The sequence below is a fragment of the Arachis stenosperma genome, chromosome 2 (assembly GCF_014773155.1).
Source record: "Arachis stenosperma cultivar V10309 chromosome 2, arast.V10309.gnm1.PFL2, whole genome shotgun sequence".
Classification (NCBI taxonomy): Eukaryota; Viridiplantae; Streptophyta; class Magnoliopsida; order Fabales; family Fabaceae; genus Arachis; species Arachis stenosperma.
Genome location: NC_080378.1, coordinates 83,744,638 through 83,758,985, shown reverse-complemented (window position 1 = coordinate 83,758,985; position 14,348 = coordinate 83,744,638). Strand labels below are relative to the sequence as shown.

General features: G+C 38.8%; 1 non-coding gene across 1 annotated transcript; it reads right to left on the bottom strand.

The window, feature by feature from the left end:
• Positions 1 to 12,939: 12,939 nt before the first annotated feature.
• Positions 12,940 to 13,047, bottom strand: LOC130964981 (small nucleolar RNA R71). Its single transcript, XR_009081042.1, has one exon. It is a non-coding gene; the product is annotated as a small nucleolar RNA R71 (small nucleolar RNA).
• Positions 13,048 to 14,348: the final 1,301 nt, after the last annotated feature.

Genomic DNA, 14,348 nt, shown 5'->3' with positions numbered 1-14,348 from the left:
GTTTATTGCAGAAATGAGTGCCCCCATCACTGATTAATACTCTAGGGATACCAAATCTGCTGAAGATGTGTTTCTAGAGGAATTTTAACACTGTTTTAGTGTCGTTGGTGGGTGTTGCAATAGCCTCCACCCATTTGGATACATAATCCACTGCCACCAGAATATAAGTGTTTGAGTATGATGGTGGGAAAGGTCCCATGAAGTCAATGCCCCATACATCAAACAACTCAATCTCCAAGATCCCTTGTTGAGGCATGGCATAACTGTGAGGTAGATTGCCAGATCTTTGGCAACTATCACAATTAAGTACAAACACTCGGGAGTCTTTATAGAGAGTAGGCCAGTAGAAGCCACATTGGAGGACTCTTGTGGCTGTTCGCTCACTTCCAAAATGTCCTCCATACTGTGATCCATGGCAGTGCCATAGGATCTTCTGTGCTTCTTCCTTAGGCACACATCTACGGATTACTCCGTCTGCACATCTCTCAAAGAGATATGGCTCATCCCAAAGATAATACTTTGCATCCGTGATCAGCTTCTTTGTTTGCTGTCTACTATACTCTTTGGGTATGAATCTCACTGCCTTGTAGTTTGCAATGTCTGCAAACCATGGCATTTCCTGGATGGCAAAGAGTTGCTCATCCGGAAAGGTTTCAGAGATCTCAGTGAAAGGGAGGGACACCCCTTCTACTGGTTCTATTCGGGACAGGTGATCTGCTACTTGATTTTCTGTTCCTTTTCTGTCTCTTATTTCTATATCAAACTCTTGCAGAAGCAACACCCATCTTATAAGTCTGGGTTTTGAATCCTGCTTTGTGAGTAGATATTTAAGAGCAGCATGATCAGTATACACAATCACTTTTGATCTTACTAAATAGGATCTGAATTTGTCAATGGCGTAAACCACTGCAAGTAGCTCTTTTTCTGTGGTTGTTTAATTCTTCTGTGCGTTATTTAAAACACGGCTGGCATAGTATATGACGTGCAGAAGCTTGTCATGCCTTTGTCCCAACACTGCACCAATAGCATGGTCACTGGCATCACACATTAATTCAAATGGTAATGTCCAGTCTGGTGCAGAGATGATTGGTGCTGTAACCAATTTAGCTTTTAGAGTCTCAAATGCTTGCAGACACTCTTTATCAAAGATAAATGGCGTGTCAGCAGCTAGCAGGTTGCTCAGAGGTTTGGCAATTTTTGAAAAATCCTTTATAAACCTCCTGTAGAATCCTGCATGCCCCAGAAAGCTTCTGATTGCCTTAACATTGGCAGGTGGTGATAATTTTTCAATTACCTCTACCTTAGCTTGATCCACCTCTATCCCCTTGTTCGAGATTTTGTGCCCAAGGACAATTCCTTCAATCACCATAAAGTGACACTTCTCCCAGTTTAAAACCAGGTTAGTCTCTTGGCATCTCTTTAGAACAAGTGCTAAATGGTTAAGGCAGGAGCTGAATGAGTCTCCAAATACTGAAAAGTCATCCATGAAGACTTCCAGGAATTTTTCCACCATATCAGAGAAAATTGAGAGCATGCACCTCTGAAAGGTTGCTGGTGCATTGCACAGGCCAAATGGCATCCTTCTGTATGCAAATACTCCAGATGGACATGTGAATGCCGTTTTCTCTTGATCTTTTGGATCTACTGCAATTTGATTATAACCTGAATATCCATCCAGAAAGCAGTAGTATTCATGACCTGCCAGTCTTTCCAGCATCTGGTCTATGAATGGTAAAGGAAAATGATCCTTTCTGGTAGCTGTATTGAGCCTTCTGTAATCAATACACATACGCCACCCAGTAACTGTTCTTGTAGGAACCAGTTCATTTTTTCATTATGAACCACTGTCATGCCACCTTTCTTAGGGACAACTTGGACAGGGCTCACCCAGGGGCTATCAGAAATAGGATAAATAATCCCAGCCTCTAGTAGCTTAGTGACCTCTTTCTGTACTACTTCCTTCATGGCTGGGTTCAGCCGCCTTTGTGGTTGGACCACAGGCTTGGCGTCACCCTCCAATAGGATCTTGTGCATGCATCTGGCTGGGCTAATGCCCTTAAGATCACTAATGGACCACCCAAGAGCTGTCTTGTGTGTCCTTAGCACTTGAATTAGTGCTTCCTCTTCCTGTGGCTCTAAGGTAGAGCTTATAATTACAGGAAAGGTGTCACTTTCTCCCAAAAACGCATATTTTAGGGATGCTGGTAATGGTTTGAGCTCAGGTTTTGGGGGTTTCTCCTCTTCCTGAGGGACTTTCAGAGGTTCTACTATTCTCTCTGATTCCTCCAAGTCAGGCTGAACATCTTTAAAGATGTCCTCTAGCTCTGATTCGAGACTCTCAGCCATATTGACCTCTCTTACCAGAGAGTCAATAATATCAACACTCATGCAGTTATTTGGGGTGTCTGGATGTTGCATGGCTTTGACAACATTCAACTTGAACTCCTCCTCATTGACTCTCAAGGTTACTTCCCCTTTCTGGATGTCAATGAGGGTTCGGCCAGTAGCTAGGAAAGGTCTTCCTAGAATGAGAGTTGCACTCTTGTGCTCCTCCATTTCCAGCACCACAAAGTCAGTAGGAAAGGCAAATGGCCCAACCTTGACAATCATGTCCTCAATCACGCTTGATGGGTATTTAATGGAGCCATCAGCAAGTTGAAGACATATACTGGTTGGTTTGATTTCTTCAGTTAAACCAAGCTTTCTGATAGTGGATGCAGGTATTAGGTTGATACTTGCCCCAAGATCACATAAAGCTTGCTTGGTCCAAGTACCCTCTAATGTGCATGGTATCATAAAGCTCCCAGGATCTTTAAGCTTCTCAGGTAAGCTTTTCAGAATGACTGCACTACATTCTTCAGTGAGGTAAACTTTTTCAGTTTCCCTCCAATCCTTCTTATGACTTAAGATCTCTTTCATGAACTTAGCATAAGAGGGTATTTGCTCAAGTGCTTCTGCAAACGGAATCTTTATTTCAAGAGTCCTGAGATAGTCTGCAAAGCGGGCAAATTGCTTATCCTGTTCCGCTTGGCGGAGTTTTCGAGGATAAGGCATTTTGGCTTTGTATTCCTCAACCTTAGTTGCTGCAGGTTTATTACCTATAGAAGTGGGTTGGGAAGCCTTTTTAGAAGGGTTGTCATCAGCACTTGTATGTGACTGATCCCCCACTGGCATTTGAATGCCAGGGGTGGAAGCTGGAGTGGCGTTAGACGCCACCTCCTTCTTTGTTACTGGTGTTTGAACGCCAGAACCATGCTCCCTTTGGGCGTTCAACGCCGGATTCATGCTTGTTTCTGGCGTTGAACGCCAGGAATGAGCATGGTCTGGGCGTTCAGCGCCAGCTTTATTCCTCTCTGGGCTCTGACTGTCCTCAGCGGGATTTTGATTAGCTATTTGTTCATTTCTTGGTTTCCTGCTGCTTTGAAGTGAGGTATTTAATGTTTTTCCACTTCTTAATTGAACTGCTTGACATTCTTCTGCTATTTGTTTTGACAGTTGCTTTTCTGTCTGCTTTAATTGTACTTCCATATTCCTGTTAGCCATTCTTGTTTCCTGTAATATTTCCTTGAATTCGGCTAGCTGCTGAGTTAGAAAGTCTAATTGCTGATTGAATTCATTAGCCTGATCCACCGGACTGAGCTCAGCAGTTACTGTTTTAGCTTCTTCTTTCATGGAAGATTCACTACTTAGGTACAGATGTTGATTCCTGGCAACTGTATCAATAAGCTCTTGAGCTTCTTCAATTGTTTTTCTCATATGTATAGATCCACCAGCTGAGTGGTCTAGAGAAATCTGAGCTTTTTCTGTAAGTCCATAGTAGAAGATGTTTAATTGCACCCATTTTGAAAATATTTCAGAGGGGCATTTTTTTAGCATCTCTCTGTATCTCTCCCAGGCATCATAAAGAGATTCATTATCTCCTTGTTTGAAGCCTTGGATGCTTAACCTTAGCTGTGTCATCCGTTTTGGAGGGAAATAGTGATTCAGGAATTTTTCTAACAGCTGCTTCCATGTTTTTATGCTGTTCTTAGGCTGGTTATTTAACCACCTCTTAGCTTGATCTTTTACAGCAAATGGAAACAGTAATAATCTGTAGACATCCTGATCCACTTCCTTATCATGTACTGTGTCAGCAATTTGCAAAAATTGTGCCAGAAATTCTGTAGGTTCTTCATGTGGAAGACCAGAATACTGATAGTTTTGCTGCACCATGATAATGAGCTGAGGATTCAACTCAAAGCTACTAACTCCAATGGAGGGTATGCAGATACTACTCCCATATGAAGCAGTAGTGGGGTTAGCATATGACCCCAGAGTCCTCTTGGACTGTTCATTCCTACTTGCTTCCATGATGGAATACAAGGGATAATTTATATGTTGATATTATATATATTTTTTTTAAAATAAAATAAAAAAAACGAAATAAATAAAAGAAATTGGAAATATTTTGAAATTGAAATTTGAATTTTTATATAAAATTTTCGAAAAATGTAGATCAAAATTAGTTAGAAAATATAATTTTTTTGAATTTTGAATTTTATGATGAAAGAGAAAAACACACAAAAGACACAAGACTTAAAATTTTTAGATCTAATGCTCCTTATTTTCGAAAATTTTTGGAGGGAAAACACCAAGGAACACCAAACTTAAAAATTTTAAGATCAAGACACAAGAAAAACTCAAGAACACTTTGAAGATTCACAAGAACACCAAGAACAAAAGAAAGAACACCAAACTTAAAATTTTTAGAAAACCAAGACAATTTTTCGAAAATTAAAGAAAGATTAACAAGAAAACACCAAACTTAGAGTTTGGCACAAGATTCAATCAAAGAAAAATTATTTTTTGAAAAAGATTCCAAAGCGGATACCCAATTATCAAGAACAACTACCAATGCTCCAGCCAATTGGGTAGTAATCTCAATGTTGGTTTTAAAAATGTATCATATTTATGGATAAAAATATAAATTTTTGAAAGTTAATGTTTTGAAAAAGCACAAGAAAAAAAAACAAGAAAAGACACAAAACAAGAAAAACTTGAGATCAAACAAGAAAAATAAACAAGAACAACTTGAAGATCAATGAAGAACAAAGAACACAAGTCGAAAATTTTAAAGAAAAATATAAAATATGCAATTGACACCAAACTTAGAACAAGACACTAAACTCACGAAAATTAGCAATTAATTAAGAAAAATAATAAATTTTGAAAAGAAATTTTTTTTGAAAAGAAACTATCCTATCAAGATTTAATGACTCTATAACAATAAAAATAAATTATTCCTAATCTAAGAAATAAAATAAACCTTTAGTTGTTCAAACTCGAATAATCCCCGGCAACGGCGCCAAAAACTTGGTGCACGAATTTGCAATCCGTACAACTAACCAGCAAGTGCACTGGGTCGTCCAAGTAATACCTTACGTGAGTAAGGGTCGATCCCACGGAGATTATTGGTTTGAAGCAAGCTATGTTTATTTTATTAATCTTAATCAGGATACCAATAGAGTTCTTTAGCCTCGTATAAAGTAAAAAGGGCATAAAATAAATAGTTGTTACTTGTTGTGCAGTAATGGGGAATATGTTGGAGTTTTGGAGATGCTTTTGTCCTTTGAACTTCAACTCTTCCTTGAAATCCTTCAACACACGCAAGGCTCCTTCCATGGCAAGCTCTATGTAGGGTGTCACCATTGTCAATGGCTACTTCCCATCCTCTCAGTGAAAACGTTCCTATGCTCTGTCACAGCACGGCTAATCATCTGTCGGTTCTCAATCAGGTTGGAGTAGAATCCATTGATTCTTTTGCGTCTGTCACTAATGCCCAGCCTTCAGGAGTTTGAAGCTCGTCATAGTCATTCAATCCCAGAATCCTACTCGGAATACCACAGACAAGGTTTAGACTTTCCGGATTCTCATGAATGCTGCCATCAATCCGGCTTATACCACGAAGATTCTGATTAAGGAATCTAAGAGATACTCATTCAATCTGATGTAGAACGGAGGTGGTTGTCAGGCACACGTTCATGGATTGAGGAAGGTGATGAGTGTCACGGATCATCACCTTCTCCATAATTAAGCGCGAATGAACATCTTAGATAAGAACAAGCGTGTTTGAATGGAAAACAAAGTAATTGTATTAATTCATCGAGACGCTGCAGAGCTCCTCACCCCCAACAATGGAGTTTAGAGACTCATGCCGTCAAAAAGTATGTAATTCAGATCTGAAAATGTCATGAGGTACAAAATAATTCTCTAAAAGTTGTTTAAATAGTAAGCTAGTAACCTAGGTTTACAGAATATGAGTAAACTAAGATAATTGGTGCAGAAATCCACTTCTGGGGCCCACTTGGTGTGTGCTGGGGCTGAGACTAAAGCTATCCACGAGTTGAGGCTTTTCTTGGAGTTGAACTCCAAGTTATGACGTGTTTTGGGCGCTTAACTCCCGACAGCAACATGTACTTGGCGTTCAATACCAAGTTACGTCGTCTATCCTCGCGCAAAGTATGGACTATTATATATTGCTGGAAAGCCCTAGATGTCTACTTTCCAACGCCGTTATAAGCGCACCAATTGGACTCCTGTAGCTCCAGAAAATCCATTTCGAGTGTAGGGAGGTCAGGATCCAACAGCATCAACAGTCTTTTTTCAGCCAAAGTCAGATTTTTGCTCAGCTCCCTCAATTTCAGCCAGAAAATACCTGAAATCACAGAAAAATACACAAAATCATAGTAAAGTCCAGAAATATGATTTTTGTCTAAAAACTAATAAAATTTAACTAAAAACTAATTAAAACATACTAAAATCTACATGAAATTTCCCCCAAAAAGCGTATAAAATATCCGCTCATCAAGTACCCTTCTTGAAACCATTAACCTTATTAAATTATCTTCAACCCCTTATCAAGAACAGTTGAATCCTTCTTGATATGTGCCAGCGGAAAGTCGTTTGAAAACCAATAGTGTTATGCATCTTGATCAGGATAGAATCAACTCGGCTTGAAAATGCCTTTCTAGCAAACTTGGTAGGAATCATCTGGTACATATTTAAAATAACAATTAATATCATTTCAAACTCTCTAATATATAACAAATAGATTTTGTTAAGAGAATAATTTGCTTAACACATAACTATTGGTAGATTAGTTGAGAGAAAGAACCTTATGGCATGTTATAAAACCATTTGCTGAGAAGTTTATGTTGTTTGTAAAAAAACTCTAATATAATAGAATCTTTTTTACACACAACTTGGTTCATAACAGGAGTTGAAAAACATGGTGTGTTAGAAACACTCACAAAACTTTTGGGTTTGTTATAAACTGGATCAGAACAAATAAAAGATGGTGAACGACCAATATTGCAATGAGCAGTGTTGGATAAAGTTGAAGAAAAGAATGCCTGATTTGAATAATGGTGATTTTGTGAACAATTAGCAAAATTAATTGAGTTAACAATGAAAAATTCTTGCTTTTTATCGATTTCAGACTCTGATAAAATATATTTGTGTTGAGTGATGGAGTGAAACAATTGCCTGAACTTGAACCATTGGGACATAGAAGGGCATGACTGATACAAGAAGGATAAAAATTAATATGATGATGGGATTCGGTTTTTATCAATGGATGGCCTAATATAAGCATAAGGATAGCTATTTGTATTATTTATATATATTGGTAGTTTAGATTGGAGAAACATTTTGATTAGATACTCTGGAAAATTCAAAGATCTCATTGTTGGATCCTTCACCTTGAGGATGACAAAAATGTCTTCTCCAACATATAGAACCTTCAACCAACCACCATCTATGAGGCCATATAAATTAACTAAATTATCAAAACATTCAAGTATATAACCACATGAGTGACCTTTGGTGATTGTTACTTGAACTTTATTTTGGTGGATATCCATAAAAAACATTATTTGACTTAGTAGATCCTTGTACTTTTTGTAGAAAACTAATGGAAACTCATGAAGTTCTTGCAAGAAATAAACAGGAACTTAAATATCAGTGATGCTAGGTAGCCAAATAATAGTGTATAATGTAAAGATAGCACAAAACAAATTCCGTTCTCGTGATAAGCGAGTGGAGAACACCTGTTTATCAATTACCCACTTATCACTCAACCTTCTTCTGTAACACCCTACCACACAGACCTTTACACCTATGATGTAAAACAGAGGTGGCGAGGTGCTACCACCTCTAAAAGAAAATATATTTATATATTTTAGCAAGGATATTCTTATCTAGAAGCCTTTGAAGAAATGGGTAAACAAAAGTCGATAAAATGAAAAGCGCAATGCTCACGAAGCGATAAGGTAAACGAAACAAGATAGAGCAAGCTAACAAGATTATATCTAAAGAATTTCAAAATACAGATAACAAAACTCAAGACCCGCCTCGCGAAGATAAACTGGCCTGAGCACATAAGTATATCTATACATATACATATATCGAAAACCCAAAAGACCCCAAGATACAAAGTTATAGAGCCTGTTTCTCCAAAACAACCTGTAAGAGAAAGCTAATACATCAAATACATAAGCAGTGGAGATATTAAGTATCTAACAAATACATATAACCAAAAAGAGCCCCAAAAGATAAAGATCTTCGCTAATCAGAAGCTTCCAGCATGCCTCAACGAGGTGCCACCTAACCTGCATATGAAAACCACAAAATTCTCATGGGTGAGAACCAGAGGTTCTCAACATGGTAACAATGCCCACATATTTAACATATAATGTCCTGGGAAAGCTGAAGGCAACCCTAGAACTTTTGACAATAGATTTAAACTTAAAACTAACATTTATGATCATTAAATAAGGCAAGGTATCTAAAGAGTTCTAACTTATTATTTCAATTCTAACTTAACCCTTAAAATCATCACCTTCCCTCCAATCCTCTGAAACTTCGATAGAACCTCATAAACAAACAAAACAGACAAAGTGATGAGCGGATAATTTATACACTTTTTGGCATTGTTTTTAGTATGTTTTTGGTATGATCTAGTTAGTTTTTAGTATATTTTTATTAGTTTTTAGTTAAAATTCACTTTTCTGGACTTTACTATGAGTTTGTGTTTTTTTCTGTGATTTCAGGTATTTTCTGGCTGAAATTGAGGGACCTGAGCAAAAATCTGATTCAGAGACTAAAAAGGACTGCAGATGCTGTTGGATTCTGACCTCCCTGCACTCGAAGTGGATTTTCTGGAGCTACAGAAGCCCAATTGGCGCGCTCTCAACGGCGTTGGAAAGTAGACATCCTGGGATTTCCAGCAATATATGATAGTCCATACTTTGCCCAAGATTTGATGGCCCAAACCGGCGTTCAAAGTCACCCTCAGGAATCCCAGCGTTAAACGCTGGAACTGGCACCCAAATGGGAGTTAAACGCCCAAACTGGCATAAAAGCTGGCGTTTAACTCCAAGAAGAGTCTCTACACGAAATTGCTTCATTGCTCAGCCCAAGCACACACCAAGTGGGCCCGGAAGTGGATTTTTATGTCATTACTCATCTCTGTACACCCTAGGCTACTAGTTTTCTATAAGTAGGACCTTTTGCTATTTTATTTATATCTTTGGATTGTTTTTGATCCTTTGATCATCTTTGGACATCTAGTTCTTAGATCATTGGGAGGCTGGCCTCACGGCCATGCCTAGACCTTATGCTTATGTATTTTCAACAGTGGAGTTTCTACACACCATAGATTAAGGTGTGGAGCTCTGCTGTACCTCGAGTATTAATGCAATTAATATTGTTCTTCCATTCAATTCCGCTTGTTCTTGTTCTAAGATATCACTTGTTCTTCAACTTGATGAATGTGATGATCCGTGACACTCATCATCATTCTCACTTATGAACAAGGTGACTGACAACCACTTTTGTTCTACAAGCAACCAAGGCTCTAGTGAATGTCTCTTGGATTCCTGATTGCACGATGCATGGTTGATCGCCTGACAACCGAGTGCTCGCCTGACAAACGAGCCAACCATTCTGTGAGATCAGAGTCTTCGTGGTATAGGCAAGAACTGATGGCAGCATTCAAGAGAATCCGGAAGGTCTAACCTTGTCTGTGGTATTCTGAGTAGGATTCAATGATTGAATGACTGTGACGCGCTTCAAACTCCTAGCAGGCGGGGCGTTAGTGACAGACGCAAAAGAATCAATGGATTCTATTCCGGCCTGACCGAGAACCGACAGCTGAATTCCGCGTGCTGTGACAGAGCATATGCAATCGTTTTCACTGAGAGGATGGGAGGTAGCCATTGACAATGGTGAAACCCTACACAAGCTTGCCATGGAAAGGAAGAAGAAGGATTGGATGAAGACAGTAGGAAAGCAGAGAGACGGAAGGGAAGGCATCTTCATGCGCTTATTTGAAGTTCCTACCAATGAATTACATGAGTATCTCTATCTTTATCTTTTATGTTATTTTCGTTCATCACCATATCCATTTGAGTCTGCCTGACTAAGATTTACAAGATGACCATAGCTTGCTTCATACTAACAATCTCCGTGGGATCGACCCTTACTCACGTAAGGTATTACTTGGACGACCCAGTGCACTTGCTGGTTAGTTGTGCGAAGTTGTGTAATGCCATGGAATTGAACTACCAAGTTTTTGGAGTTCATGACCGGGGATTATGAGAGTTGTGAAAAGTATTGTTCACAATTTCGCGCACCAAGTTTTTGGCGCCGTTGCCGGGGATTGTTCAAGTTTTGAGCAAGCTTTTGGTAACATCAGTGCCAAGATCCGGCAACAGCACCAAGTTTTTGGCGCCGTTGCCGGGGATTGTTCAGTTTGGACAACTGACGGTTCATCTTGTTGCTTAGATTAGGTATTTTTTTTTCTTCAAAATTCTTGAAGATGAATTCTAGAGTTTCATGATGAATTGTTGAAGTCTGGCTGGCTGAGAAGCCATGTCTAATCTCATTGGACCGAGGTTTCAACTTGTCATCACAAGAGCTTGTTGATATTTATCAATCTTGCTTTTGGAGCAGTGATCTGCTAAGGCTTGGCTGACCTTTGGCCATGTCTAGTGTTTTGGACCGAAGCTTTCTTTGAAAGCTTGGCTGGCTGTGAAGCCATGTCTAATTCCTGGACCGGAGTCTTAGACTAACATTGCACTGATTCCTGGAATTCTCATTAAGAATTTTGATATCTTTTTCCACTTAATTTTCGAAAAACACAAAACAAAAAAATCAAAAAAATCATAAAATCCAAAAATTTCTTGTTTGAGTCTAGTGTCTCATCTTAAGTTTGGTGTCAATTGCATGCATTGTTATGTGTCTTAGTGATCTTCAAGATGTTCTTGATGATCTACTTGCTCTAATCTTTGAATTTTATTGACTTGAAGTATTTTGTGTGTCTCATATGCATTCTCATATTGTTAGTGTCAGTGGTATACAAACTGCTAAGTTTGGTGTCTTGCATGCATTGCTATTTGATTTTAGTTGCATTTTGATTATTAAAAATCCAAAAATATTTTTAATTTGTGTCTTTTCAAGTCAATAACACAGAGAATTGAAGATTCAGAACATACAGCAGAAGAATTGCACAGAAAAAGCTGGGCGTTCAAAACGCCCAGTGAAGAAGGACAGACTGGCGTTTAAACGCCAGCCAGGGTACCTGGTTGGGCGTTTAACGCCCAAAAGGGTATAGTTTTGGGCGTTAAACGCCAGAATGTGCACCATTCTGGGCGTTTAACGCCAGGATGGCACAAGGGGGAGAATTTTGTTTTCAAATCAAATTTTTTTTCAAGTTTTCAAAGTTTTTCAAAATCAAATCTTTTTCAAATCATATCTTTTCAATCAAATGTTTTCAAAATCAATTCCCTTCCTTTTTCAAAGATACTTACTATCAATTAATGATTTGATTCAACATTTCAAGTATGTTGCCTTTTCTGTTGAGAAAGGTTTAATGTTTGAATCATATCTTTTCTTGATAGCCAAGTTACTAATTTTTTTTTAAAAAAAAATCAAGTCTTTTTAAAATTGTTTTCAAATCATATCTTTTCAATCACATATTTTTAAAATCAATCATATCTTCTTAACCTCATCTTTTTCAAAATAGTTTTCAATCAAATCTTTTTGATTTCTAATCTCAAAATCTTTTTCAAAAATCATCTTATTTCTTTCCCACTCTCATTTTCGAAAATTAAGTAATGTTTTTCAAAAATGTTTTCAAAATCTTTCACTTAATTTTCGAAAATTACTTCCCTTCTTCTCACATCCTTCTATTTATGGACTAACACTATCCCTTAATGCAAAATTCGAACTCCATTCCCTCTGATAAGTTCGAATTTTCTACTTCTGTCTTCTACTCTTCTTTTCCTCTGACACTTCAAGGGATCTCTATACTGTGACATAGAGGATTCCACATTTTTTTGTTCCCTTCTCTTTCTTATGAGCAGGAGCAAAGACAAAAGCATTCTTGTTGAGCCTGATCCTGAACCTGAAAGGACCTTGAAGAGAAAGCTAAGAGAAGCCAAAGCACAACTCTCTTTAGAGGACCTGACCAAATTCTTCAAAGAAGAAGAACACATGGCAGCCGAAAACAACAACAATGCAAACAATGCAAGGAAGGTGCTGGGTGACTTTACTGCACCTACTCCCGACTTCTATGGGAGAAGCATCTCTATCCCTGCCATTGGAGCAAACAACTTTGAGCTTAAGCCTCAATTAGTTTCTCTAATGCAACAGAATTGCAAGTTCCATGGACTTCCATTGGAAGATCCTCATCAGTTTTTAGCTGAGTTCTTACAAATCTGTGAGACTGTCAAGACTAATGGGGTTGACCCTGAGGTCTACAGACTGATGCTATTCCCTTTTGCTGTAAGAGACAGAGCCAGAATATGGTTGGACTCTCAACCTAAAGAAAGCCTGGACTCTTGGGAAAAGCTAGTCAATGCCTTCTTGGCAAAGTTCTTTCCACCTCAAAAATTGAGCAAGCTTAGAGTGGAAGTCCAAACCTTCAGACAGAAGGATGGAGAATCCCTCTATGAAGCTTGGGAAAGATACAAACAATTAATCAGAAAGTGCCCTTCTGACATGCTTTCTGAATGGAGCATCATAGGTATTTTCTATGATGGTCTCTCTGAACTATCCAAGATGTCTTTGGATAGCTCTGCTGCAGGATCCCTTCATCTGAAGAAGACGCCTGCAGAAGCTCAAGAGCTAATTGAAATGGTTGCAAATAACCAGTTCATGTACACTTCTGAAAGAAATCCTGTGAACAATGGGACTAGTCAGAAGAAAGGAGTTCTTGAGATTGATACTCTGAATGCCATATTGGCTCAGAACAAAATATTGACTCAACAAGTCAATTTGATCTCTCAAAGTCTGTCTGGAATGCAAAATGCACCAAGCAGTACTAAGGAAGCTTCATCTGAGGAAGAAGCCTATGATCCTGAGAACTCTTCAATAGAAGAGGTGAATTACCTAGGAGAACCCTATGGAAACACCTACAATTCTTCATGGAGAAATCACCCAAATTTCTCATGGAAGAATCAAGAAAGACCTCAACAAGGTTTCAATAACAATAATGGTGGAAGAAACAGGTTTAGCAATGGCAAACCTTTTCCATCATCTTCTCAGCAACAGACAGAGAGTTCTAAGCAGAATCCCTCTGACTTAGCAACCATGGTCTCTGATCTAATCAAAACCACTCAAAGTTTCATGACTGAAACAAGGTCCTCCATTAGGAATTTGGAGGCACAAGTGGGACAGCTGAGCAAGAAAGTTACTGAACTCCCTCCTAGTACTCTCCCAAGCAACACAGAAGAAAATTCAAAAGGAGAGTGTAAAGCCATCAACATGGCCGAATTCTGGGAGGAAGAAGAGGCAGTGAACGCCACTGAGGAAGACCTCACTGGACGTCCACTGACCTCCATTGAGTTCCCCAATGAGGAACCATGGGAATCTGAGGCTCAAAATGAGACCATAGAGATTCCATTGGAATTACTTCTGCCATTCATGAGCTCTGATGAGTATTCTTCCTCTGAAGAGGATGAGTATGTCACTGAAGAGCAAGTTGCTAAATACCTTGGAGCAATCATGAAGCTAAATGACAAGTTATTTGGAAATGAGACTTGGGAGGATGAACCCCCTTTGCATACCAAAGAACTGGATGACTTGTCTAGGCAGAAACTGCCTCAAAAGAGGCAGGATCCTGGGAAGTTTTCAATACCTTGTGCCATAGGCACCATAACCTTCAAGAAGGCCTTGTGTGACTTAGGGTCAAGTGTAAACCTCATGCCCCTCTCTGTAATGGAGAAGCTAGGGATCTTTGAGGTACAAGCTGCAAAAATCTCACTAGAGATGGCAGACAACTCAAGAAAACAAGCTCATGAACTTGT